At 44.5% G+C, this 27,313-nt stretch overlaps 1 protein-coding gene and 1 long non-coding RNA gene across 2 annotated transcripts in view; one reads left to right on the top strand and one right to left on the bottom strand.

Annotated features, from left to right (window-relative positions):
- Positions 1 to 1,556: 1,556 nt before the first annotated feature.
- On the bottom strand, positions 1,557 to 5,792 carry LOC138844146 (uncharacterized). Its single transcript, XR_011379664.1, has 2 exons — positions 5,636 to 5,792; positions 1,557 to 2,303 (listed from the first exon to the last, which is right to left on the bottom strand). It is a non-coding gene; the product is annotated as an uncharacterized lncRNA (long non-coding RNA).
- Positions 5,793 to 7,331: 1,539 nt separating this feature from the next.
- The window catches only part of PIP5K1B (phosphatidylinositol-4-phosphate 5-kinase type 1 beta), a 393,421-nt gene continuing 373,439 nt past the window's right edge, over positions 7,332 to 27,313 (top strand). The window contains exons 1-2 of the mRNA XM_051846326.2: positions 7,332 to 7,372; positions 22,771 to 22,863. The gene's annotated coding sequence lies outside the window, so the exon portion shown is untranslated. The remainder of the gene's footprint in view (positions 7,373 to 22,770; positions 22,864 to 27,313) is intronic.

The following is a 27,313-nucleotide window of genomic DNA, read 5'->3' as shown; positions in this document are numbered from 1 at the left end:
TGTCCATGCATTTACCTGACCATTATTCATTAGGTGCAAAATATACACCAAGCATTTCTGATTCGGGAAGTTTGGGGGTGGGCCTCAAGCATGTCCATTTTTAAGATGACCCCAGATGATGTCCAGGCTGCTATTACTACCACACTCTGAGGTCCACTGCTCTAGTGGCTCCTCAAGAGAAGAGGGGCCCAGTGCTGGATGAATTTGCTGGCCTGTATTTTTAACAGCAGCCTGCAGAGTGTGTCGGTTTGAATATGAGTTCTAGCTTTCCAAGCACAAGACAGAGTTGTGACTATTCTGAGAACCATGGAGCCCTTGCAGATCCCTCTGTGGGTGACAAGGAAGAGAAGTCATGTGGCCTCACTGGGTAAGCCCCGGGTTGCTGTGTGGCTTGCGTAGACCTCAGAACCTGCCCTCCCCTCCCGCTGGGTGACAAGCTGCATCAGCAGCTGGCTGATGGGTATCCTGCCTCTCTGTTTCTATTTCAGCAGCGTGAATGGCCCAGACCACCAAGGACTGGTCCTCGAAACAGAGAGCTGGAGCAGAGCCGACTCCGTGTCACCCTGCTGATGGCCTGAGAAGTGGAGTGACCGTCTCTGCGACCCTAGCAGTTCTCTCTCATGTGATAGAGGCCCTTGGTGATCGCAGTGTAGGTGCCTCCAGCTTCTTTCTCCTACCAAGATGCTTGCCTGGTTTCACATGTACATCCTCCATCTCCCTCCTAAAATCTCCTGGGGACATTGATTTATTCCTAACGTACAATTGTACCCGTTTCAATTATTTCCTTTTTTTTTTTAAGATTTATTTAATTAAATTGAAAGAGTTACAGAGAGAGAGAGAGAGAGAGAGAGAGAGATCTCATGTCCTCTGGTTCACTTCCCAGATTGTTGCAATGGCTAGGGCAGGGCTAGGCCAAAGCCCTGGAGCTTCTTCCAGGTCTCCCATGTGGGTGGCAAGGCCCCAAACACTTGGGCCATCTTCTGCTGTCCTTCCCAGGACATTAGCAGGGAGCTGGATCAAAAGTAGAGCAGCCAGGACATGAACCGTCACTCATATGGGATGCTGGTGTTGCAGGCAACAGCTTTACTTGCTATGCCACAACGCCAATACCTCATCACTGATTTTCAAACCCTGTTTTAAATGGAAGGTCCAGGGCCAAAATGAAGACTAGCAAGGTTTAACAATTCTTTCACCCATCCAACAGTTCTTTTGAATGTTCCAGGCTGTAGGAGGCACCAGGATGGAGAATAGAGACACAAAGTAACAAAACCAAAACAAACAAACAAAAAATCACCCTCATTGCTCTTGGAGACGATTTCTGATACTTAAATTTCTTTTCCTGAAAAATGGAGATAATGACTTCTATTGTTCCCAGGTTTTGTCTCAGTTAAATAAGGAAATATGTAAGGTTTTAGCAGAATGTTCAATACTAACTGACTGTTGGTAATTCAGTAGAAAGATGACCAGATGAGTGCTGCCACTGTTAGACAAAAAAAAAAAAAAAAAAAAAAAATTAAAAAAAAAAGCATTTTGTCTTGATTTGAATAGAGAAATGCTTTCAGAGGGAAATATAAAATTTTATTACATCTCCCACTGCCAACATGACCATCCTAATATTTTTTTTTGTTAGGGATCTTAACAAAAGAAGTGTCTGGCTGTCTCAGCTCCACTTCTCACACCCTCCAGAAGAGTCCAGCTTGCCAGACGGTCCTTCGCATGGGGCTTTTGTGCGGCAAAACTGGTAGGAAAGCTGGCGGGAGAGCAGAGGAAGCAGAGGGAGTTAGGGCCGGGGAGGTCGGGATGCTGGGGAAAGGCGCGTAGGGATTTCCTGTGGGGCACTCCCGAGGTGGGCAAGAGCTGGAGGCGCTCAGAGAGGCGTGGGTGCTGATGTGTTCTCAGAAGACAAGGAAGTATCTTGACTTTGCTTAGTGGCTTTCTTTCAGATGCCAGATTGGGTTTCCTTGGTTGAGAGACTGCTTTGAAACTGGCCCACATGGATGACCGTCTTTTGAACATGGCAGGTCTATTACACCTGCCAAAGAAAACACTGTAACATCCGAAATACTATAAGACACTGTAACTTCATGAGAATTCTTCCAGTTGTGTGCGCCTGACTGCCATGCAATATGCTGGTGACAACACGTTTTGCAGGTCCTGGTTCCAGGACGATGTTTATTGCATTTCTCACGAGTGGGAGCACCTGGAGGTGCCGTGTCTTTGCTGGACACCTCGGAGTGTCGAATTCTCTCACAGAATAATGAAGACATCCGTGGAGTTGGGAGGAGAAGAATGGAATCTGAGAGCTGGAAAAAATGCCAAAGAGATGTAAAATCTCAGATTTGTAGAGAAGTTTACATTTGGAAACCCTATTGCAAAAATTCTGCAGAGGTCTTTACTGGAAGAGTGTTATAATGTTCTTAAATCGAGTTTATGATTTTATGTGTTACTGCAAAGTGTCCTGCTAATTCATCTGTACATAAGCAGTAGCCAACAAACAATTATGGGTGCATAAATATTGGGAAGATACAATGGGGAAAATGTTCACATTGAGAAAGCTATGTGTTTCTTAGAAACTAGGGGTACGCTGCCATTATTTCACATTAATGGTAGAACATTGTGGTTCAGGGCACTGAAACTAGCATTCCCTGAGGACAAAAATCTGAGCACCACTGTCTTAAAAATAGAAGTGGTCAGCAGAGATCGGGGTGGGTGCTGTGTCGGTTGCAGTAGCTGCTGCTGTGCTGAGTGGGATCAGTGCCCACTTGTTATGGTGGACGTTTGGGAACCAGCTTTTTCACTTTCAGGCATTCCTTCTGTTATTTTCCCCACAGGAATCTAATGTCTTATGATGCCATCAGCTTTCGATCAGAATGTCTTAGCCACCTGCTCTGCCAACACTGTTCTGATCAAAACCTCGACGTTTTAACTGGTTCATATGGATTGCTGTGGGTGTAGGTTATGCCGAATTACACAGCTTGATAACCTTTCCTTTACAGAGCACGTAGGAAAGTTCAGATAAACTACAAAAATGTCCTTTGAAGTGGATCGTGCTTGCAACAAATAAATAAAAATAAACAAGGAAATTATCGCTTGTTAAAAATGAAGAATTGACATTCGAGTGAAAGGTTAAGTAGTCGGACCCTGTGGGAGGTTAAGTGGAGGATGGTTTCACTCATTTCACATCTTGTATTAAGAAAGCTTCAGGCACCCTTGAAGTCCCTACATAACATGAAGCCCCCAGAAAATCTATAAATTTGTCCACCAGCTTAGGGCAACAAAACAGACTTTTATTAATGGTTTATTTATTCATTTTTATTTATTTGAAAGAGAGAGAGATGTGTAATCCACTGACTTACTCCCCAGATACCTGCAACAGCCAGGGCTGAGCCAGACTGAAGCCAGGGGCCAGGAACTGCATCCAGGTCTCCCACAACTCAAGTACCAGAACCATCATCCACTGCCTCCCGGTATGCCCATGAACAGGAACCTGTGTTGGAAATGGAGGCAGAACTTGATCCCAAGCACTCTGATATTGGATGTAGGCGTCCCAGGTGGTGGCTTAATATGTTGTGCCACAGTGCCCACCCAAACTAGAAATTTTTTGGTTTCAATTTAGGTATTGGTGAGGGAAAAAAATTCCCCTAATGATTTGTAACCACAGGGATGTCCTCATGTAGATTATGGTTTCAAATGTACATAATTCGCATGACCCAGGAAACCCCCAGCTGAGAAGTCAAGATCCAGTTGGTACTGGTGGTTGTTACCCCTGTTGACTGGAAGTGGATTCAGAGCCTCTCTGTTGGATACACACTGTGGTGAGGCCCCAGAGCTTAGTGGCTGGATCTGCTAGAGACTAGGAGTAAGTTTTAAAAAATGATTAAGACTTAAATGAAAGAATGGAAAAATGTAGAAAGAACAGTTATGAAAAATGAATAGGCTAAATAAAAAATTAATGAAAACATCTTCCAAACATTTAAACTTAGTCCATGAAATGAAAAACTCAAAGAGCAGTAAAGTAAGTAAAATGCAGCTGAAAAGAGCATTAGCAAACTGGAAAATAGATGGGAGGAAATTACTAAAGTGATAGCACAGAGAGATAAAGAGAGTGCAAATATTTAAATAAGGTTTAGAAACTGTATTTAGAGAGCAAGAGGGTCTCGGTACATTTAATGGGGCTTTCAGAAGACAGAATAAATACTAAAAAGAGGCACTGTGCAAAGCAGGACTCTTGGACACATCCCATTGTAAGTGTAGAGTACAAAAGGCAAAGATAAACTAGAGAAATTCTATCACTGAAAATACCAAGAAACGACTGCCAAATTCCATCTCAACAAGCACCATTTATCTTTTATGTAAACTGTTGCTTGCACTAAAATAAACCAGGCCTCCTTAAAGACATGGAGAATTTCAGATCTGCCCCAGAAGTAACCAAAATGAACCTGGAACATGAACAGCAAGGAGCTGTGAGACTATGACGATCATGTCAAAATGTACTTGAAGTGATTTCAGTAAAATTATGGCCTTTAGAAATGGTAATGCATGCTAAGGAAGCGAACCACGTGCCATCGACTTGATACCCTCCCAAATCATGCCTGGGAAAGCAATGAAGGTGTGATAATAAACATCTGAAGCTGAGCAAATCATTTGCCAGTTGAAACAGGAATGCAAATTATGTTCTCAAAACTGAGTAAGGCGCCCACTTTTTGTTCATTTTATTTCCAACATTCAAGAATGATTAAAACCATGTAAGGGGTAGGCATTTGGCACAGTGGTTAAGTTGCTCTTTGAGACGCCCACATTCCATATTGGAGTCCCTAGGTTCTAGTCCTTCCTCTGCTTCCAAAGCCACTTCCTGATAATGTACACCCTAGGAGGCAGCAGGTGACGGCTCAAGTACTTGGGTCCTTGCCACCCATATGGGGGACCCAGACAGGCTCCTGGCTTTGGTCTGACCCAACCCTGGATGTTGCAGGCACTTAGGGAATGGACTGACAGATGGAAGATCTCTCTCTCTCTCTCTCTGTTTTTCTGTCTCTCTGCCTTTCAAAATAAAATGAAAAGAAAGAAATAAAAATTATTTTAAAAATAGCATAAGAATATTACATTAGAAATACCACAATGGGAAATTACCATTTAAAAAGGATTCAAGTAAGCACACACAAATTGAAGAAGTTGTGGGACTAATGGGGGAAATGCAGAGTTAGAAAATACCAATAATTCCTCTTGAAATCATTTGTTCTGGTATGTTTGGAGGTGGTTGTTTAAGTTGTTTTCTTGATCTTTCTTTAAATACTCATCTCTTACCAAGAACTTTTTCCTTTTAGAAACAAAATGTAATCTTTATGGTCATCAAAAAGCATATCCTTATGAAGTAGTATTGTTCAGAAATAACATTCTAGAAATCTTTGAAAAACAAATCTGTAATAATTCAGGGGTCAAGGAAGAAATTATAATGAAAAGCTAATTATTTATAATTGAGTAATCAATAAAATTAAAAACCAAGGGAAATAGCAACATAAGTAAATGCAGCAGAAAGGAACATGAAGTAATTATATAAAAGAACACAAATTAATAAAATTTAAAACGCAAATACTGTTGGGGCTTGAGAGAAGCAAATAAATGACTCCTGTATTACCTGCTGAACTCTGAATGCAGTGAGAGATCAGAAGAGAGTCTTGCACAGGAAAGCTAGTTATCTCAGCTCTTGATGGTAAATTACGCTGGAGGATGTACAAGAAGCAAGATCCAAACAAGTTCACCAACAGTCCCCACACAGCCGGCCTCTGTGGAACCTGGAACTCCGCAAGAGGAGGAAGCAGACAGACACACACAGAGCTGTTACCTTGCACTGATCTGGGGATGGGAAGACATTTGGTTCCCCACGCTTAGCATTTTTGGTAATTTACATCAAATCAGTCACAAAATAAGGACCAATGGTTGACATCCAACAGTGGATAATGAAGTTTACCTTCATACAAAGGGTAAGGACTGGAGAGAGAAATCAGGATATAGGGAAATCTGTTCCAAATAAACCTTAGGAGTAGAGAATAAGTACTTATTTCTGTCAAATACAACACAGAGGAGCAACCCAATCAATTATATTACGTTTAATAAAATGGCGCATTTGGGGCAATTGAAAAGTAAAATTAAAAAGAGAGCAATAAAGCCCGAGTATGGACTCTGTACAAATAAATTTGAAAAATTAGACTAAAGGACTTTCTGGGAAAATAAAATTTTGAATAAGTGAATCAGGAAGAAATAGAAAACCAAGTGGACTTATAATGGTTAAAGAAATTGAATCTGAAATTGTATAAGTAATCTATCCTACTCCTGAAAAAAGAGGAGGAAGATGAGGAGAAAACAGTGGAAGAGAAGATGAGGAATTGAACCAGGTCAGACTGATTTGGGCTATAATTCTGCCAGATCCCAGAACAGGTAAATCCGGTTCAGTTTGGTCCACAGAGCACCCAAATTTTTCTCAAAGATGATTTCGGTTTTTCTCTAAGGAGAAATAATTCTTTTTTCCCCTTAATTTCTTGAATTTGTTATGGCAATTTTTATTTTCTTTTTATAATGCATTCAAAGGGAAGAGAATAAGCTGGAAAAATATTGTTTGTGTACTTAATGGAAGAATTGCCAGTATGATAGCTAAGATAAACATTAAAGGAAGTTGTCAATACTGATCTTTAAAAAAAAGAAGGGCTATGACACACCTGTTCAAATGGCCAAAATCTGTAACACTGACAACACTGGATGGTGGTGAAGGTGGATGAGAAATGAGAACTATCACTCATTGCTGGTGGACTGTAAAGTGCAAAAGCCATGTTTGTAAACATTGTGGCAGGTTTTTACAAAACTAAACATCTGATTTAGCTGTTGCTAGTATTTACCCAAAGGTAAATACTAATACACAAAAACCTGCACACAGATGTTCATAACAGCTTTATGAGTAATTGCCAAAGCTTGGGTGTAACCAATTTGTCCTTCAGCAGGTGAACGGATAAGTAAACTGTATCCAAGATACAGATATTATTCAGTGCTAAAAAGAAATGAGCCATCAACTCCTAAGGAGATATAGAAGAAACTTGAATGCATATTACTCTCTGAAAGAAGCCAATCAGAAAAGTCTATGTACTGATGGTTATAACAATATGACATTCTGTAAAAGACAAGACTATGGAGACCATGAAAGATGAGTGGTTGACAGGGTGGGGGCAAGGAGGCCTATACAGGCAGAGCACATAGGGCTTGTAGGGCATTATGATACCATAATGGGAGATCCATGTCATTATACATCTGTTCCAACCCACAGAATGTGCAGCACCAGGAGTGAACCCTAATGTGACCAGTGGACTCTGGGCGATAAGGACAGGTCAGTGCAGGTTTATTCGTTACAAATGTCCCCTCTGCTGGGGAATGTTGATCATGGGGGAGCTATGCTTGCCTGGGACAGAAGTTCTCTGTACTTTCCATTTAGTCTCACTATGAGCTTAAAAGTGCTCTGAAAACAACCTTTTACATTTCCATTTTTAAAGGAAGCAGTGTATCCAAAATTAAGGTTAATGCATTTTGTACCCGTTTAAGGCAAGATTCATGGAAGAAATGGAAAGACTTTAATACTTCAACTATAAAAAGCCACGGAGTTCTAGACTAAGCTCCCTGCCACAAAGGGTTGTATTTTTCAGAGCAAAGATGATCCTTTATAGATGATACTTCTTTTTGAATGGTAGAGCTACCCAAAAATAGGAGGAGACAGAGAGAGATCTTCCATTCGTTGGTTCACTCCCCAAGTGGCTACAATGGCCAGGGCTGGAGCAGGCCAAAGCCAGGAGCCAAGAACTCCATCCAGGTCTCCCACTTGGGTGGCAGGGGCCCAAGTACTTGAGCCATTTCCTGCGGCTTTCCAGGTGCATTAGCATGGAGCTGGTTTGGAAGTGGAGCAACTGGGACTCAAACTGGTGCTTGTATGGGATGCTGGTGTTGCAGGCAGCAGCTTAACCAGCTGGGCCACAACACCAGGGCTCTGGACGTTACTTCTGAATTGCCAGGCTGCCTCCAGATTTCTTCCCCATCCCCTATGTCCAGCATTTTGTACTCAGGTAACCCTGAAGATCCCTAAAACCATGTCCACGGGCAGCTCTGTGCAGATGCAGTCTTTGTACTGCTGGTCTGCTTGTGGGGTTCTGGGATGTAATTGTGAACTGCCATCAGGGTCCTCATCCTTTCAGTTTCTGGAAGTCTTGAATGTTGGGTAAGCATGGGGCAGTGTGTGGCTTGCAGGTCACGGATGCAGGACAGTGGTGTGCTCGTGCCCTTGGCTGCCTGTTTCTTTACTCCAGGTAGCATGGCAACCATCTCCTCCTTGAGGCTGGCTGGCTCTCCACCCTGTTCACCAACAGTGGACTTTCCACATCACCCCCAAAGACCTCCTGTTTAATGAGACATTTTTTCCCTCTTTCTGCATAGAACTCACTTTGCAAAGAGTTTCATTTCTTTGTTTTAAGTCAAAACCCATACTGAAGGGCGTCATTTCTGGAGGAATGACACCTCAAGCCATACAATGCTTGTGAATGACATACAATACTAGTGAATGACATTTGAGGAAGGCGTGAAGATGGCATTTGAAAGAGGCGAGAAAGACTGACTCTTACCTTGGATCAGGCATCCCCACAAATCCTCAAAGGATGGATGCAGGGAGAGGCAGAAGATGTGCAAGTTATGCTTCTTTATTTAGTTAATTTTGTATTAATATAAAGAGCAGATTTCATGTATTTCATAAATACAATCCTAACATAATCATGCTTCCCTCACTCCCTCCACTCTCCTTCCCTCAGTCTCCCCTCCTTCTTTCCATTCTTATGTTTTCCTTTAATGTTTGCAATAACATAATTTCAGTTTGCATTATAATCGCAGGCTCAATGCACCACTAACCATAATATTCAACTCATAAAAAGTAGATAGACCATAGGTCCCAGGGCTATAGACAAGAGCTATAAACAATAATCAAATCGTAAGATGTCAGTTTCATCTTAAACATTGCTTTTTGTGTTCTGTATTAACTATCACATGTCAGAGAAAACATATATTTGGGGACTGGCTTATTTCACTTAGCATTATGGTCTCCAGTCACATACATTTTGTTACAAAACACACGTTTTCATTCTTCTTAATGGCTGAGTAGTATTCTGTGTGTGTGTGTGTGTGTGTGTATGTATAAAATCTTTTTAAATTTGTTTTTAAATGTTCATTTATTTGCAAGTCAGAGTTACAGAGATACAGGGATATGCAGATGAGGGGGGGGGGAGATTTTTCAATCTTCCCAATCACTGGTTTACTCCCCAAGTGGCTGCAATGGCCAGCACTAGGCCAGACTGAAGCCAGGAGCCAGGGGCTTCATTCAGGTCTCCCACATGGTGGGCAGGGGCCCAAATACTTTGGCCATCTTCTGCTGCTTTCCCCAGGCCATTAGCAGGGAGCTGGGTCAGAAATTGATAAGCCAGAGCTTGAACCAGCACCCATTGCCATTGTTGCAAGCAATGGTTTACCTGTTATGTGACAATGCCAGCCCATATTTTCTTTATCCAGTCATCAGTATCTGGGTTGATCCCATATCTTAGCTATTGTGAATTAAGCTACTATACAAATAACTCTTTCATGTACTGATTTTATTTCCTTTGAATAAATTCCCAGGAGTGGGATGGCTGGGTCTTATAGCGGATCTATTTTCAGACATCTGAGGAATCTCCATATTGTCTTCCATAATGGTTGAACTAGTTTACATTTCCATCAAAGGTGTGTTATGGTATCATTTCCTCCACATCCTTGCAATATTTAATATTTTTTGATTTTGGGGTGATAGACATTCTTAGTGGATGAGGTGAAACCTTATTGGGATTTTTATTTGCATTTCCCTGATGGCTAGTGATTCTGACAGTTTTTTCATGTGTCTGTTGACCATTTGTATGTCATCCTTTGAAGGATGCCTGTTTATGTCCTTTGCTCATTTCTTTACTGAATTGTTTGTTTTGTTGCTGTTGCATTTCTTGAGCTCTTTATATATATCCTGGATATTAATGCTTTATCAGATGCATAGTTTGCAGATATTTTCTCCCATTCTGTCAGTTGCTTCTTCACTTTGTTGAATGGTTGAATGTTTCCTTTGCTATGCAGGAGCTTCTTAACTTGCTGTTATCCCATTTGTCTATTTTTGCCTCTATTGCCTGTGCTTCTGGTGTCTTACCCAAGAAGTCTTTGCCTATGCAGATGTCTTGCAGAGTTTCTTCAATGTTTTCTTCTAGTAATTTAATGGTATAAGGTCATGCATTTAGATCCTTGATCCATTTTGAGTTGATTTTTGTATAAGGTGTAAGGTAGAGGTCTTTTTTTCATACTTCTCCAAGCAGAGATCCAATTTACTCAGCACCATTTGTTGAAAAGACTGTCCCTTTCTCCAAGGAGTGATCTTAGCTCGTTTGTCAAAGCTAAGTTCGTTGTAGATGAGTCAGTAATTCCTGAAGTTTCTATTCTGTTCCATTGGTTTGCGTGTCTATTTTTGTGCCAGTACCAGGCTGTTTTGATTATAAATACCATGTATTATGTCTTGAAACCTGGTATTGTTATGCATGTGGCTTTGTTTTGTTGTTTAAGATTACTATTCAAGGTCTTTGTGTTTCTATATGAATTTTAGCATCTTTTTTTTTTTTTTTTTTTTTTTTTGTGGATCTGAGAAGAATGTCCTTGGTATTTTGATTGGGATCTCATTTAATCTTAAATTGTTTTGGGTAGTATGGACATTTTGATGATATTAGGTCTTAAAAATCTACAAACATGGAAGATTTTTTTCCATTTTTTGTCTTCTATTTCTTTTCTTTTTTAAAAGATTTATTTATTTGAAAGAGTTACAGAGAGAGAGAGAGAGAGAGAGAGAGAGATTGATTGATTGATTTTCAATCCTTTGGTTTATGCCCCAAGTGGCTGCAATGGCCAGGTCAGAGCCAGGCTACAACCAGGAGCCAGGTGCTTCATCCAGGTCTCTCACATGGATGACAGGGGTCCAAGCACTTGGTCCATCCCCCACTTGTCTCCATTAGCAGGGAGTTGGATGGGAAGTGGAGCAGTTGGAACCATGTGAGATGCCAACATCTCAGGTGGTGGCTTTACCCACTGCACCTACCACCATACTGGCCCTATTTCTTTTCTTAATGTTTTGTCATTTTCATTGTAGAGCTCTTTCATATCCTCATTTAAGTTTATTCCAAGGCATTTAAATTGTTTTGTATAAATTGATGAATAAAAAGCATATGGTTATCTCAATAGATGCAGATAAAGCATTCCATAAAATACAACATCCTCTCATGATAAAAAAAACCTTAATCAAATTAGATATAGAAGGAACATATCTCACCACAGTCAAGACAATATATGACAAACCCATAACGAGCAACATATTGAATGGGGAAAAGCATTTCCACTGAGGTCTGGAACCAAAAAAAGATGCCTACTTCACCACTGCTGTTCAGTATAGTTCTGGAAGTTTTAGCCAGGGCCATTAGGCAAGAAAAATAACTTAAAGGATTACAAGTTGGAAAGGAGATAGTCAAAATTATCCCTATTTGCAGATAGTATGATCCTTTATATAGGGAAACCAAAGACTCCACTAAGAGATTATTGGAACTCATAAGAGAGGTTGGCAGAGTTGCAGGTTATAAAATCAACATGTAAAAATCAATAGCATTTGTATACACAAATGATGCCACGGCTGAGAAAGAACTTGTAAGATTAGTCCCATTCACAATAGCAAGTGATGTTGTTGATGAACTTCTTTAATGAGGACTCAAGGCAGGTTTCATCTGATGCCTTCCCAACACATCTAAATGGGAACTCCAGAGCCTACAATTCCAATTAAATGCCACATTCTTCAATGCCAGCAGGAAGAGAATTTAGGACTGCTTGGAGCTGTCTTCCTACTCCCAATCCCTCCCTTCTTTCCAGCTTCTCAGGCCCACCTGCTGCCGTGCAAAAGCCAACACCTGAAGAGGAGAGGAAGGGAGATGCTCATGCTTTCCTAAGCAGCCTGTGCAATTTTACCGTGTGTCCAAGAGGAAATGAACACAGGGAAACATCCCATGCCCTGTGCTGGGACCCACCCAGGGCCCTGGCCACCCCTGGAGTTCCCATGAGTCGTCACAAAGGAAGCTGACTACAGCAGACACATGGCCTCTCCTTGGAACCGAAGAAGGGAGAAAAGGGGATAAAGAGGACTTCCTTTTTCCTAAAGGTCAACACTTGTCTGCTGTGGCATTTACACATTAATGTGAATTAATTGATCATGGAAAGTTGGAAAAATAATCATACCCTATGAGAGAATGGGAAAAGGGGTGCATTTAGGGAGAGATGGAGAAAAGTGTAGAGGGTTTGCTGTGCTCAGTCTTCAAGGCCTCAAAGCTAATAGGTGGCAGAGATACGTATCAAATCCCTCTGGATTGAAAGTTCACCCCGGGTGACACAAAAGGGTGTCTAAGGAAGAACTGAATGCCTCACTGCCTAGGTTCTTATCTCACCCAGAACTGCTTGAAAATAACTTCCTGGAATAGAGCTGACCCAGTTCTTGGGAAAAAGCAGACAGAGATGTTTCATTTTATTTGAAGTTGCAATAAACATGTTGGGAAATGTCTTGAAAGAGCCAGTTTCTAGCACTTCGTTCATGTTTCCCGTTGAAACACTGGATGAAAAGATGGAATGCATCATTATACCTGACAGTCCAACACTGCATATTTCAAATGCCTCCTCATTGTACAAGCTGTTCTGTGTTGCCCAAAAAGATTTCACGTGGCTCCGTTGCCTTCTGAAGAAGTTGATGATTGTTCAAAGTGTGGAGGAAGGCATTTTGAGTCTCTAAAAAGGCAAGTCCACCACATTACCACCCGCAAGTTGCGCTAACTGGAATGCCATGTATGCAGTCAGTGTGTAGAGATACAGTAAGATGGCACACCTTGTCACTTGTTTCCAAGAACGAAAGAGGACTGACCTGAATTTCCTCCAGAGAGAGGCCTCCTGCACTGTCCTGTTGTCAACTGAGAAACGTGTGTCCAGGATCCCCTCCCCTGTAACGATTCTGAGTTGGAGTTGGCCTGAAGTGACGTTGCCCAAGGTTTAGGAGGTGCGAGCAAGGTGGCTGCCTTTGGTCTGTGGAGGCAGGTGTTGGCTAGAGATGAAGAGAGGCATCCTGAAAAAGTTGTTGTTAAGTGGTCTACTCCCCTTTGATTCCAGTTAGCACCATCCCTCCCCATCAGGCGCTCGGGTACTGAAAAGCCATTTCAAAGATGGCACAGACTATTGGAAATCAACCTGATGGAACAAACCAACGTCTGTTCCATGATAATTGATAAGAATAAACACTTATTTATTGTTTTCTCTGTACAGCCATTATGCTGTATGCTTTACGTCCCATGTCTCACCTAGTCCTTGCAACAGCTGTCTGAAGAGGGCACTGTGATGACCCCCATTTTACAGATGAAGAAACTGAGATACTGAGACATTAAGCAACTTGTTCATATTTTATAAGTGGAAGGGGAAAGGCCAGAATATCAGGCTTCCCCAAAACTCAGTTTCTCTTTGGTCATGGTCCAGTTGCCTCGACACAGTCTCATTTTCCACATCTGTCAGGTGAAGAATTGTATGGGGTGACCACTCAAGTCTCGCTGGGCACCTGCTGTCTTACTCTGCTTTCTTTGTGTTTGGGAGTGATTGTCACCCAGCAGTACATGATGTCACCCACTTAAAGGTCCTTCATCAAAAATCTCCCTGGAAACTCATGGCAGCTGATTTCATCCTGCCTTCCTCTCTGGAAGTGAGAGCTCTGGAGAAGCACTGCGTTCATCCCTGGGTCTTTTCATTCAGCGCCAGAATACAAAGGAAGCCAAGGAAGAAGCGTGACTCTGTGGACCGGTGCTTGTCTTTACACAGATCTTCTCGGGAAAGTCCTCAAAGGGAATGTCTGAATTTTCCAGCCACCTGGGCATGTTTTAGGCCCCCACGTTGCAGTGTGTTACAGAATCGCAGCACTCCCTGTCACTAGGTTCATGTAATGTAACTTGTTTTTAGATGCCATAGGCCTCTAATACTCCTGATTTTCATTTTGATGGGAAGAAGGAGCTGGGAAGCTGTGCTGAGAACAAGGAGGCAATAGGAGACCATCTAGCATTCCACATCACCCTGGGAAACGCCTGGCCAGGCCCACAGCTGGGGAAACGTGTAGAGACTCGAGTTCAGCAGATTGCCCAGCCCACCCCTCGCCTGAGCTCCACATTGACAACTGCGGTGAATGCTTCTCCGTTAGTGATATCCTCACTACTAACGATTTTCAAAGCCATTTCAGCTGGCAAGCTCAGCAATAGACTGTAAAAAAAAAAAAAAAAAAAAAACACTTTATTTATTTATTTGAAAAGGCAGAGTTACAGACAGAAAGGGAGAGAGGGGGTGGGGGGAAAAAGAGAGGGAGAGATCGGCCATCTGCTGGGGACTGGGCCTTGTAGAAGCCAGAAACCAGGAGTTTCACTGGGGTCTCCTGCTTGGGTAGCAGGGCCCCAAGTGCTTGGGCCCTCTTCTGCTGCCTTCGTAGGCACATTAGCAGGGAGCTGGATTGGAAGTGGAGCAGCCGGGACTCAAACCAGTGCTCACACAGGATGCCGGTATCCCAGGCAGCAGCTTAATGTGCTGTGCCACAGTGCCGGTCCCAAGCTATTTTTTCTAAAGTGAAGGACAGGTTGTGAAATCTGGGTCTTCCCATCACTGAGAAATAGACAAAGGGGCTAGTGGGCCTCTGTGAATTCCAAGGCCCACGTATCCCTTATTTGGAAGCGTTAGTCTCACCCATTTTCCAGATAGCCCGAAGATTATTCTGCTGAGTGTCCAGGCTGCCATTCCAGCAGCTCTGCCACTTGGACCATATGACCCAGCAAATTAATTGCTTCTAGAAGCAAATTAGTTGGTAGAGCCTTTGGAAAGACCCCTTTAGGTGAGCCACCGGGTGTGTTTTAGGATTTTGGAGCAGATCTATACTAACCTCTGCAGGCAATTCTTCTTCTGGGAAATAGTTTCAGGCTTATAACAGTGCTCGAAGAGACTGAACAGCGACCCATGACCACGGGTCACCCAGTTGACATGCAACCTGAGTCACCTGTCATTGACCCGGTCTTGTCCCACCCACCTTATCATAAAGTTGAGTGTGTGCAGCAACAGTTCATTGAGTAACATGTAACTGCGTATCAAGTGTGGCGATGCACTTCCTCATTGAGTTGCTTGGTTTTGACAGCTTTGTGAGACAGCTGGCCTGATAGAGTGGTGGGACAGCCTCTTAGGACCCAGTGACAGTGTCTGCTATGGGGCACTAAGTCCAGGGCCAGAGCACTACCCACCAGAGTGTTCTAAATTATTTCCCAATACATGACCGTGTTTCTCCCGCAGTCAGGATTTGTGTGTCCCAGAGTCCAAGGATAGAAATGGGAGTGGCTCCTCTCCCTACCATACCTAGTGACCCATAAGCAGGATTTCTCTTCCTGTCTCCTCTACTCCAGGCTCTGTTCATTTAGAGGTCTTCAATCCCAAGGGAGAAATGCCTTCACTGGGAGACACTGCAGTGTTTGTTTGTTTGTTTTTAAAACGAAAGCCTGCAGTGTTCTTCCAAATAGAAAGGTCTCTGTGCATACTGCTTGGGGTGGCTGATCCTCACAACCAAGAATTGTGGGCAGGGAGGAGTACATCTGGAATGCAGGAGGTCCTCTAGGCTGTCCCTGTGTCCAGTGATAAAAGTTCATGGAAAATTAGATCAGTCCAGTACCACCAGGATTGCTAATGCCCCAGACCTTTCTGGATTGAAGGCTTTGGCCACCCCACATGCAAGATTAGACCAGGTATGCTGCTTGCTGGAGGAGGAGGAGTTATAGCATGGATAGTTAGAGACAAGTAGCGAGCACCAGCTGTGATCACATGAGCAGCTGCAGAAATGGGGACTGTGGTCTATGTGACAGTTCCTTCTGTGCTTTCACATGGACATGTTTGCAATATAGTATATACTAACCAAGATAGTTTTTTTATAGATTTATTTTATTTATTTGAAAGAGTTATGGAGAGAGGTAGAGACAGAGAGGTCTTCCATCCGCTGGTCTACTCCCCAGATGGCTGCAATGGCCAGAGCTGCACTGATCCAAAGCCAGGAGCCAGGAGCTTCTTCCAGGTCTCCCACATGCGTACAGGGGCCCAAGGACTTGGGTCATCTTCTACTGTTATCCCAGGCCATAACAGAGAGCTGGATCGGAAATGGAGCAGCTGAAATGCCAGCCTTGCAGGTGGCAGCTTTACCCACTATGCCACAGTGCCGGCCCCCATCTTAAATTCTTATGCTAACACTGGAAATGCTAAAAGCAGTTAACCTTTGTTCTCAATGTTTAAGCTGAAGGCCATCAAGTGCAGTGTAACTTAGCTAAGAGAGAGTAGAACATCACCCAGGAGGGACAGAAGTGAGACAGGGTCTTTGTGCATCCTCTTTTGGAGGAGTTTGTATTTTTCTGCTGTAGGTAATTGCACCATGTGATGTGACATCATTAGGCTACTATTGTCTTTATTTGAAAATTCAACATAATTTTAAAAATATATATGAAGGGGCCGGTGCTGTGGCTTAGCGGGTAAAGCCACCGCCTGCACTGCTGGCATCGCATCCCTGTGATGGCTTAGACTTGCAACACCACCTCCTGCCATATTCCTTAACCTAAGTGTGTTCTTTATCCTCTCTCATTGCCCATCCCTCTTCCCAAATGTGTACTTAGCAGTTTTCTTATTGAGACCTTGAATTAGTTTCCTGGGACTGCCGTAAGCAAGCACCGCCACAAAAGGGAACGTATTGTCTCACAGCTCTGGATGCGGGGAGTCCAGGATGTGGTGGGGGTGGGGGGCTGGCTCCTTCTGAGGGCAGTGAGGTGGAGCCTGTCCTCGGGCATGCCTCAGCTTGCAGATGGCAGTGTTCGCCCCCTGTCTTCTCACTCGGTATGTGCCTGTCGGTGTCTGAATTTCCTTTTTAGAAAGATACAGCCTTACTGGATTAAGGCCTGTCCTAGTGACCTTGTCTTGACTCGATCACCTTTAAGACTCAGTTTCCAAATAAGGTCATGTTCACGGGTTATGTCTTTTTTGTAGGGACACAATTCAGCCTTCAGTAGAACCCAAGAACCTACTTACTGTCTGATTGTTCCTTCTCTGTCCACCCTACCCCCACCACCATGTGACAGTCAGGAGAGCCATGACCCACATTCCTGACACTCATGCTTGGGATTATTTTATTTTATTTTTTAATAATTTTTTTTGACAGGCAGAATGGACAGTGAGAGAGACAGAGAGAAAGGTCTTCCTTTTTGCAGTTGGTTCACCCTCCAATGGCTGCTGCCAGCCAGTGCATCGCGCTAATCCAAAGCCAGGAGCCAGGTGCTTCTCCTGGTCTCCCATGGGATGCAGGGCCCAAGCACTGCACTCCCGGGCCACAGCACTCCCGGGCCACAGCAGAGAGCTGGCCTGGAAGAGGGGCAACCGGGACAGAATCCGGCGCCCTGACCGGGACTAGAACCCGGTGTGCTGGCGCCGCAGGAGGAGGATTAGCCTAGTGAGCCGCGGCGCCAGCCGCTTGGGATTATTTTAAAAGTTGCATCTTGGGGAGCCAGCGCCGTGGCTCACTTGGCTAATCCTCCACCTGTGGCACCGGAATCCTATATGGGCACCGGGTTCTAGTCCTGGTCACTCCTCTTCCAGTCCAGCTCTCTGCTGTGGCCCAGGAGGGCAGTGGAGGATGGCCCAAGTGATTGGGCTCCTGTACCCGCGTGGGAGACCAGGAGGAAGCACCTGGCTCCTGGCTTCGGATCGGCACAGCGCCGACTGTAGCAGCCATTTTGGGGGGTAAACCAACAGAAGGGAGACCTTTCTCTCTGTCTCTCTCTCTCACTATCTAATTCTACCTGTCACTAAGTAAAAAATAAATAAATAAATAAAAATTGCATCTTGGGGCTGGCGCTGAGGCATAGCAGGTAAATCTGCTGCCTGTAGTGCGGGCATCCCATATGGGCATCAGAGTTCTGGCTGCTCCACTTCAAATCCAGCTCTCTACTAATGAGCCTGGGAAAGCAGTGGAAGATGGCCCAAGTGCTTGGGTGCCTGCACCCATGTGGGAGGCCCAGAGGAAGCTCCTGGCTCCTGGCTTTAGCCTGGCCCAGCCACGGCTGTTGCAGCCATTTGGGTAGTGAATTAGTGGATGGAAGACCTCTCTCTCTCTCTCCCTCTCTCGCTCACTGTGACTCTACCTTTTGAAAAAAAAAAATTAAAAACTTGGACCTCATCAATAAGTTACCATATGGTTGCTGGTTTGTTGCTTAATGAAATTGTCTCCTCTAGGGGTTTTAATTATAATGTAGACAAATGAAAAGCAGAATCCAAACTGAGGTGGCTGGGATGCAGTTTCTATTTAACTTGATGTTAATATTCAGCATGGGCTTCGACCTCATAGATCATGAAGTTAAGCGCAGGAGCCCTTAGGCCAGGCCCTGCTGCTCGCTGCTGCCAGAAAGGGTGTCTGGGGTCACCAGGGTGTGGAGCAAGCCCACAGATGCAGCTCTGCAGGCTGCTGCCGTGTCAGAAGGATCCCTGCTGTGGGCTCCCATGTACCTCTGCTCAGAGAATGAGGCCGACTGTTCAGGCAGTCTGTCCTCTGCTAAACGGAACAGGCGGCAATGATGACTGGAAGGGCTGATGGAGAACCCGGTCTGCAGGCTCCCAGCATGGGTGCAGGGCTGAGTTCCCGGGGGTCTGCAGCGGACACTGCTCTTGCTGCGTCCGCCTCCCGCGAGCCCAATCAGGGGCTGCCTTCAGCTGGGACGAGCATTTCCTATACACCTGGCAGTGCTGTCTCTTCTGCCTGAGGGCTTTCCCAGGCTAGGAGCTTGCTTGCCGGAGGGCAGAGTAGGCTGTCACAGCCAGAGCCTTAACACCGCAAGCCTCAGCCAGTGAAGGCAAGCGTGATGGATAGGCACCCTGCTTCTTCAGCCCGCGGCAGCAGATCCCCGTTCCGTTCCTCACTGAGTCTCAGGGGGTCCCAGGGAATCTGACGCGCGGTTGTCCACAGTGCTGCCCACCCACGTGCCCTTCAGTGGGCTGCTTCCCCTCTCTGCCTGATGTCCTCATGCTTCTCCCCACGACTGCCTGCAAAGTTAACTGCTTAACCCACGTCCTCGGCTCAGGGGCTACTTTTGAGGGAAGCCCAATGCAGTCAGGGCTTAGAAATCCCTGGAACTATGTGCAAAAGTGTGTGTGCCTCTGCATTTTTCTGGGGGAGGGTACCCAGACTTTATCAGACCCCCTAAAACCCTTCTTCCAAACCCCAAAAGGATAAGAACCATAGCTAATCATTTCACAAATCAAAGCAGTTCTTTTTTTAAAAAAAAGATTTATTTATTTGAGAGGCAGAATTACAGACAGAGGGAGAGACAGAGAGAGCAGTCCTCTATCTGCTGGTTCACTCCCTAAATGGCCGCAACACTTGGAGCTGGGCTGATCTGGAGCTGGGAGCTAGGAGCTTCATCCAGGCCTCCCATGTGGGTGCAGGGGCCCAAGTGGTTAGGCCATCTTCTACTGCCTTCGTAGGCCATTAGCAGGGAGCTAGATTGGAAGTGGAGCAGCTGGGGCTCGAACCAGAACCCATATGGATGCTGGCACCGCAGGCGGAGGCTTAGCCTGCTATGCCACAGTGCAGGCCCCAGCAGTTCTTTCTTTAAGGTGTAATGGAATCCTTTCAGCCTGGGAACCCAAAAGCAATGGAGTCAGCACTTCAGCTTGTTGACAGGGGCATGGTGGCTGCCAGGATGGCAGAGGAGGCAAAGCCATGGGAGAGTGTGGAGCAGGAAGGGCCTTTGTGCCCAACCCTCAAGTCTATTTCCAAGGTTCTGGGTGTTTGTGTATGAATGTGTTATATTTTATGACGAAAGTGGGAGGGCCAGGATCAGGTGTTTGGCAGAGTGATTAAGACGCTGGATAAAACACCTGCATCCCAAATCAGACTACCTGAGTACAAATCTGAGCTCCACCCTGACTCCAGCTTCCTGCTAATGTGTACCCTGGGGAGGCAGCAGGTGATGGCCCAAGCGATTGGGTCCCTACCATTCACGTGGGATATCTGGTGTGTACCCCCAGCTCCTGACTTCAGCCTGGCCTAGCCCCAGCCCCTGCAGACGCTTGCGAAGTGAACCAGCAGATAGGAGCTTTCCAATCCATGTCTGTGTGTCTGTCTGTCTGTCTGTCTTTCTTTCTGCCTCTCAAATAGAGAAGAAAGGCCACTGACAAATACGGTATGATTCCACTTACACGAGGTACTGGAAGCAGTCAGATTTGCAGGATGCAAAGTGGAATGGTGGTTTCCAGGGCCTGCAGAAAGGAGGGACAGGAAGTGACTGTCTAATGACTTCAGGGTTTCAGTTTCCCAAGAGGGAAGGAGTTGTGGAGCGGATGGTGGGGATGCTGGCACAACACCACGAGTGTGCTTTATGCCTAAAGCACCGGATCCTGCGAAACGGTGCAGATAGTGTACGTTGTACCATGTGTATTTACTACAGTTGTAAAATTAGCAAACAGGATGTCTAAATGCAGCCGATGTCAATCAGGGGGAGCTGTGCCCCACCCCCACCCCCACCCCCACCGGCACGCTGCTTTTTCAGGGACTGGTGCTCCCAGAGTGTCAGTAGCTTCAGGGACCTGCCTACAGGATGACATAAAAGCAGGTGAGAGCAGAGCGGTGGCCTTGATCCCCGGCCCAAGGACCAACTCGGAGCAAATCCCTTGATGTTTCTACTGAGCGGAGCAGACAGTGGTGGCTGCTGGAAAGCCCCTGGGTACATGCTGGGACCTCGGCCCCTCCCCAGGGGCAGGCTGTGGGAGGCTGAGGGCGCTGCAGGAAGCCATTGGGAGAGAAGAGAAGGAAGTCGGCGGGTTCGTGGTGAGAAAAGTTGCACCAAGATGGGGAAGGCAGCAGAAGCCTGAGGTGGAGCCAGGGAGGAAGCGAAGACGTGGGAAGCGCAGGCGGTGAGCACGGCCGCCAAAGGTGCTTCAGCGCCGTGGACAGCTCAGCCCAGCTCCACAGCCCCTGGCAGGCTGCAGATTGGTTGTTGGGGCTCCTCAGTGTCTCAGGAAGTACATGTTGATGTTTTTTCCCCTGACTGTGATGATTTGCATGTGCCCTGTATATCATAGTATTTGTGTAGGTCTAAGTGCTGTGCTAAGCCACCCCTCAAACAGACACTTGGACTGGCACTTCCGGGCACGAGGCCAGTATTGGATGGGTTTGTCCTAGGTTGCCACATCTGCTCCTGTCCTCACGTCACAGTCCTGACTGGGGACAACTTGCCACCGAGGGACTGTTTCTGTAATCTTTTTGTCTCTCCTGATGTTTAATAAACTGAGACTACATTTGCAGTCATGAAAATGACAGATTTGCAACAATGTATCACTGTGACTGCTGCCCTTGGTGGTAAAATGTAAATAAGGTGGGCATCCAGGAACTTGCAGGGGACACGTGACACCTCCGTGTGAGCGGACATTCCTCAGGAGCTTAAGTGGCTGAGGCTGAGGGCGCAGATATGGTGTATAAAGAAAACCTGGACTTAAGATCAAACTGTTCTTCAAATTTGACTTCTGGTATTGACAGGATTCTGCCAACAAGCTGATCTGTAATCAAACTAGAAACATTGTTTATATCTGCAAGGACAAAGCCCAGTTATTTTCCTGTATTTATGCCTAACAAACTTTAAGTGAATATCACTTTTTAGAATGTACAAAGTAGTATTTAAATTGCTTTTCAATTTAGGTTGAATATAAGTCAAGTAACTGAATTACTAAATAAAACCATTAATAGATTTGTGTAAAGTATTTAGCAAATAGACATTATTGGCATTGTTTTTTCCCCCAAAGATTTATTTACTTTATTTGAAAGACAGAGTTATGGGGGTGTGGGGATGTAGAGAGATACCTTCCATCTGCTGATTCACTCCTCAAATGGTTGCAATGACAGGGTCTGGGTCAAGCCAAAGCCAGGAGCCAAGAGCTTCTTCTGGGTCTCCATCTGGGTGCCAGGGGCCCAAGGACTTGGGCCACCATCTGCTACTTTCCTGTAGTAGCAGGGAGCTAGCTCAGAAGAGGAGCAGCCAGGACTTGAACTGGCACTGAAATGTGATACCAGCATTTCAGGCTTAACCCACTGTACAACACTGCCAGCCCAATGCTGACATTTTTGAAATCAAAAATCACGAATAGGATAAATATAGATGTGGACTAGTTTTCATTTTATGACTATACCTTACATCAACAGTTTTGTTTTAGCCAAGCAATAATTTCTAGACAGTAATTTGATATTATAAGTATGAAAGTGGTTCATGCTTTTGTTTTTGAATTTAACTTACATTTTCCCTCCCCTTTTTCTGGTGTATCAGAGCTATGAGCACACTGAGAATATGCTTAGCTTTACTTGTACTTAAATAATACCAAAATACAAGTGGTTACTTGAACTTTAGGGAGCTATGAGAATGTGGTTTTTGTTTGTTTGTTTGTTTTAGAAGGGCTTTGTACATTGCTTAAGCTAGGGAAATACTGTCTTGGATCCCAGAGAAAGCAGTATTAATGTAGCCTGGGGTATCAGTGTTGGAGAACATTCTCTGTAGGATTCTCATTTTAAAAATTGTCATTTGACAGGCAAAGACAGAGTTCCCGTCCAAAGCCACAACAGCCAGGACTGGGCCAGGTCAAAGCCAGAAGCCAGGAACTCAATCCAGGTCTCCCATGTAGGTGAGTAGAGGACTCATCCGCTTGAGTCATCATCTGTTGCCTTCCAAGTGGAATCTGCTGCTCCAGGTGGAACTGGGAGCAGAGCCTGGACTTGAACCCTCATACTCTGAAATAGGATACAGGCATCCTAACCACTGGGCCAAATCCCCATTCCATTTCTTCTCTAGTGAACGACACTGGAAGATAGAGATAATGTTCCCTAGGAAGCAAAGTGCAACTCTGCATACAGTGATGGATGAGAGAGATAGAAGAAAGGTGGCATGCTTACTGCCTATTTTAAAATATTTGGATTACTCAAGCTCTGTGTTCCCCTCTGTAATATAGCCAACTGTGTGCACTGGTGTCACCTGACCCTCATTCATTCCCCTTTGGGCATCAGGCATTAGGGAACTGACACAAACACGGGTACTCTGGCTTTTCCTACTGCTAACCTAGGAGTTCCATGTCTTCTACCAGCGTCCATGAAACTGGCTGGCTAAGTTGTTAACTCGCGAATGAGGTGAGATCTCAGACCTTTCACAGTTTATTGACAGTCCGCTTGATCCATGGCAAAACCGGACTTTGAGTTGTGGTCTAGATATAATTTGACCTGTGGGGAAGGTCATTCTAGCTAAATGAATGACACAAAACTTTTGGAGAATTGGGACAGGCTGTGGTCCACTGAGCGCTCAGTATATGATGAGAGCTATTCTAAGTCCTTCAATATATCACTAAGTTCTCCTAAAAACGCTCAGAGGAGGTATTATTAGTGTTGACATCTCACAGTTGAGAAAGGGGAAGTTCTATGAGAAGAAATAACTTGGCCTCATGACTGGCATTGTGGCACAGAGGGCTGGGCCGCCACCTGCAATGCCAGTATCCGTAAGGGTGCTGATTTGAGTCCCTGCTGCTCCATTTCCAACCCAGCTCCCTGTTAACGTGCCTGGGAAAGCAGTGGACAGTGGCCCAAGTGAGAGACCCAAAATAGGTGAATAGCATATGAGAACAGAAGGTTTGGTCTGAGAAGTACCAAAAACTTGATTAGAAAATTATTTGGTGTCGAAATTGTCATGTATTTAAATTTGAGATTAAAAGAAATCCTGCTTGTAATAGAAAAACCTTTGAAGTTTTCTAGCATGCTTTTCCCCTACGTCGTTAATTCACTTGTTTACTTATTTGTTTAAACTGCTAAGCTGGGAGGTGACACGTTGAACACTGAAGTCTGACATGATTACAAAATCAAGTATAGTGTAATAAGAATCACCAGGTTCCTTATCTTGACTGTGTGATCTTGAGTAAGTACTTCTCTGGGGTCATCTATCAAATGAGGAACCATAGTCCCCTTAGCTTAGTGAAGTGATGCAAAAAATACAGATAACATCTCAAAATATGCTTAGTGTAATGGCCAGGAGGGCAGTAAAAGGTGAAGATCTTTCAGCCAGCCATGCACACAGTATGTATTGGCATGGATACAGTTACACTGATAGGTAAGTAGGACCTGGCTAAGATAATAATGGGGATAACAAAAGAAACTCTAAATGCAAAGTTAGTAGAATGTGGAGATGAATTGGTCACAATAAAGTTAACACTTACTGAGTGCTTAGTATGTGACAAGTGCTATTCTAAGTACTTCAGTATATTAAATGAGTTCTAGGAATGCTCAGAGGAGGTATTATTAGTGTTGACATCTCATAACTGAGAAAGGGGAAGTTCAATGAGAAGACATAACTTGCCTGAGGGCCGGCATTGTGCCATAGTGGGTTGGGCCATGGTCCACAGCATTGGCATCCCATATGCATGCCAATTCAAGTCCCTGCAGCCCCATTTCCAATCCAGCTCCCTGCTAATGCACCTGGGAAAGCAGTGAAAGGTGACCCAGTGTGGGAGACTCAGATAAAGCTCCTGGCTCCTGGCTTTGTTCTGACCCAGCCCTGGCCATGGCAGCCGTTTGGGGGAGTAAACCGGTATGTGGAAGGTCTCTCTCTCTAACTCCTTCTCCTGCTGTAACTTTGCTTTTCAAACAAATAAGTAAATCTGGAGGGAAAGAAGGAAGGAAGGAAAGAGGGAAAGGAGGCAGAGAGGCAGGGAGGCAGGGAGGCAGGGAGGCAGGGAGGCAGGGAGGGAGGCAGGAAAGAAAGAAAGAGAGAAAGAGAAAGAGAAAGAGAGAAAGAGAGAGAGAGAGAAAGAGAAAGAGAGAGAGAGAAAGAGAGAGAGAGAAAGAGAGAGAGAAAGAAAGAGGGAAAGAGGGAAAGAAAGAGGGAAAGGAGGTAGGGAGAGAAGGAAGGAGAGAAGGAAGGAGGGAGAGAAGGAAGGAGAGAAGGAAGGAGAGAAGGAAGGAGGGGGGATGGAAGGAGGAAGGAAGAAAGGAAGGAAGGAAGGAAGGTAGGAAGGTAGGTAGGTAGTGAGAACTTGCCTGAAGTTAAATTACTAAGACAGACGAGATCGGGCGCGTTCAGGGTGGTATGCAACAGATAAAGGGTTAATAACCAGAATCTACAAAGAGATCAAGAAACTCCACAAAAACAAAACCAACAACCCACTTAAGAGATGGGCCAAGGACCTCAATAGACATTTTTCAAAAGAGGAAATCCAAATGGCCAACAGGCACATGAAAAAATGTTCAAGGTCGCTAGCAATCAGGGAAATGCAAATCAAAACCACAATGAGGTTTCACCTCACCCCGGTTAGAATGGCTCACATACAGAAATCTACCAACAACAGATGCTGGCGAGGATGTGGGGAAAAAGGGACACTAACCCACTGTTGGTGGGAATGCAAACTGGTCAAGCCACTATGGAAGTCAGTCTGGAGATTCCTCAGAAACCTGAATATAACTCTACCGTTCGACCCAGCCATCCCACTCCTTGGAATTTACCCAAAGGAGTTTAAATTGGCAAACAAAAAAGCGGTCTGCACCCTAATGCTTATCGCAGCACAATTCACAATAGCCAAGACCTGGAACCAACCTAAATGCCCATCAACGGTAGACTGGATAAAGAAATTATGGGATATGTATTCTTTAGAATACTATACCGCAGTAAGAAACAACGAAATCCAGTCATTTGCAACAAAATGGAGGAATCTGGAACACATCATGCTGAGTGAAGTAAGCCAATCCCAAAGGGACAAATACCATATGTTCTCCCTGATCGGTGACAACTGACTGAACACCAAAAAGGAAACCTCCTGAAGTGAAATGGACACTATGAGAAACGGTGACTTGATCAGCATAGCCCTGACTGTTAATGAACAACTTAATACATTATCCCTCTTAGTATTTTTTTGTCTGTTCTACTTAATATGACTGGTTTAATTCTGTAATTATCACACAGTTATTCTTAAGTGTTGAAAATTAACTGAAATGTGATCCCTGTTAAGCATAAGAGTGGGAATAAGAGAGGGAAGAGATGTATAATTTGGGACATGCTCAAGCTGACTTGCCCCAAATGGTAGAGTTAGAAACATACCAGGGGATTCCAATTCAATCCCATCAAGGTGGCATGTACCAATGCCATCTCACTATTCCAAGTGATCAATTTCAGTTCACAATTGATCATAATGAAAGGACTAAGAGTCAAAGGGAGCACATAAACAAGTCTAGTACCTGCTAACACTAACCAATAGAATAAATAAAGGGGAGAGTGATCCAACATGGAAAGTGAGATACTCAGCAGACTCATAGAATGGCAGATGTCCTAAATAGCACTCTGGCCTCAGAATCAGCCCTAAAGGCATTCGGATCTGGCTGAAAAGCCCATGAGAGTATTTCAGGCATGGAAAGCCAAGACACTCTGGCAAAAAGATCTCTGTGAGTGAGATCCCAGTGGAAAGAACAGGTCTTCAAAGAAGGAGGTATCTTTCTCTGAAGGGAGGAGAGAACCTCCACTTTGACTACGACCTTGTCTAAACAAGATAAGAGTCGGAGAACTCAAGGGGCTTCCATAGCCTTGGAAACTCATGACTGGAGCATAGGGAGATTACTGATGCCATAGACAGGAGTGTCAATTGGTAAAGTCAACAACAGGAGTCACTGTGCACTTACTTCTCATGTAGGATCTCTGTCCTTAATGTGCTGTGCATTGAGATTTAATGCTATAAAGAGTACTCAAACAATATATTTCACTTTGTGTTTCTATGGGGGTGCAAACTGTTGAAATCTTTACTTAATGCATACTAAACTGATCTTCTGTAAAAAAAAAAAAAATGATCAATTCCCAACTTGACTCTCACTGGGATTAAACATGACAATAGGTCTGCTCTGATTTCATCATCATTTAAAAAAATCATCTATTATTTTTCACTTTATGTTTCTGTGTGGGAGCAAACTGTTGAAATCCTTACTTAATGTATACTAAGCTGATCTTCTGTATATTAAGATAATTGAAAATGAATCTTGATGTGAATGGAAGAGGAGAGGGAGTGGGAAAGGGGAGGGTTGTGGGTGGGAGGGACAGTATGGGGGGGGGAGGCC

The sequence above is a fragment of the Oryctolagus cuniculus genome, chromosome 1, assembly GCF_964237555.1.
Source record: "Oryctolagus cuniculus chromosome 1, mOryCun1.1, whole genome shotgun sequence".
Taxonomy (NCBI): Eukaryota; Metazoa; Chordata; class Mammalia; order Lagomorpha; family Leporidae; genus Oryctolagus; species Oryctolagus cuniculus.
This window is presented reverse-complemented; position numbering and strand designations above follow the sequence as displayed.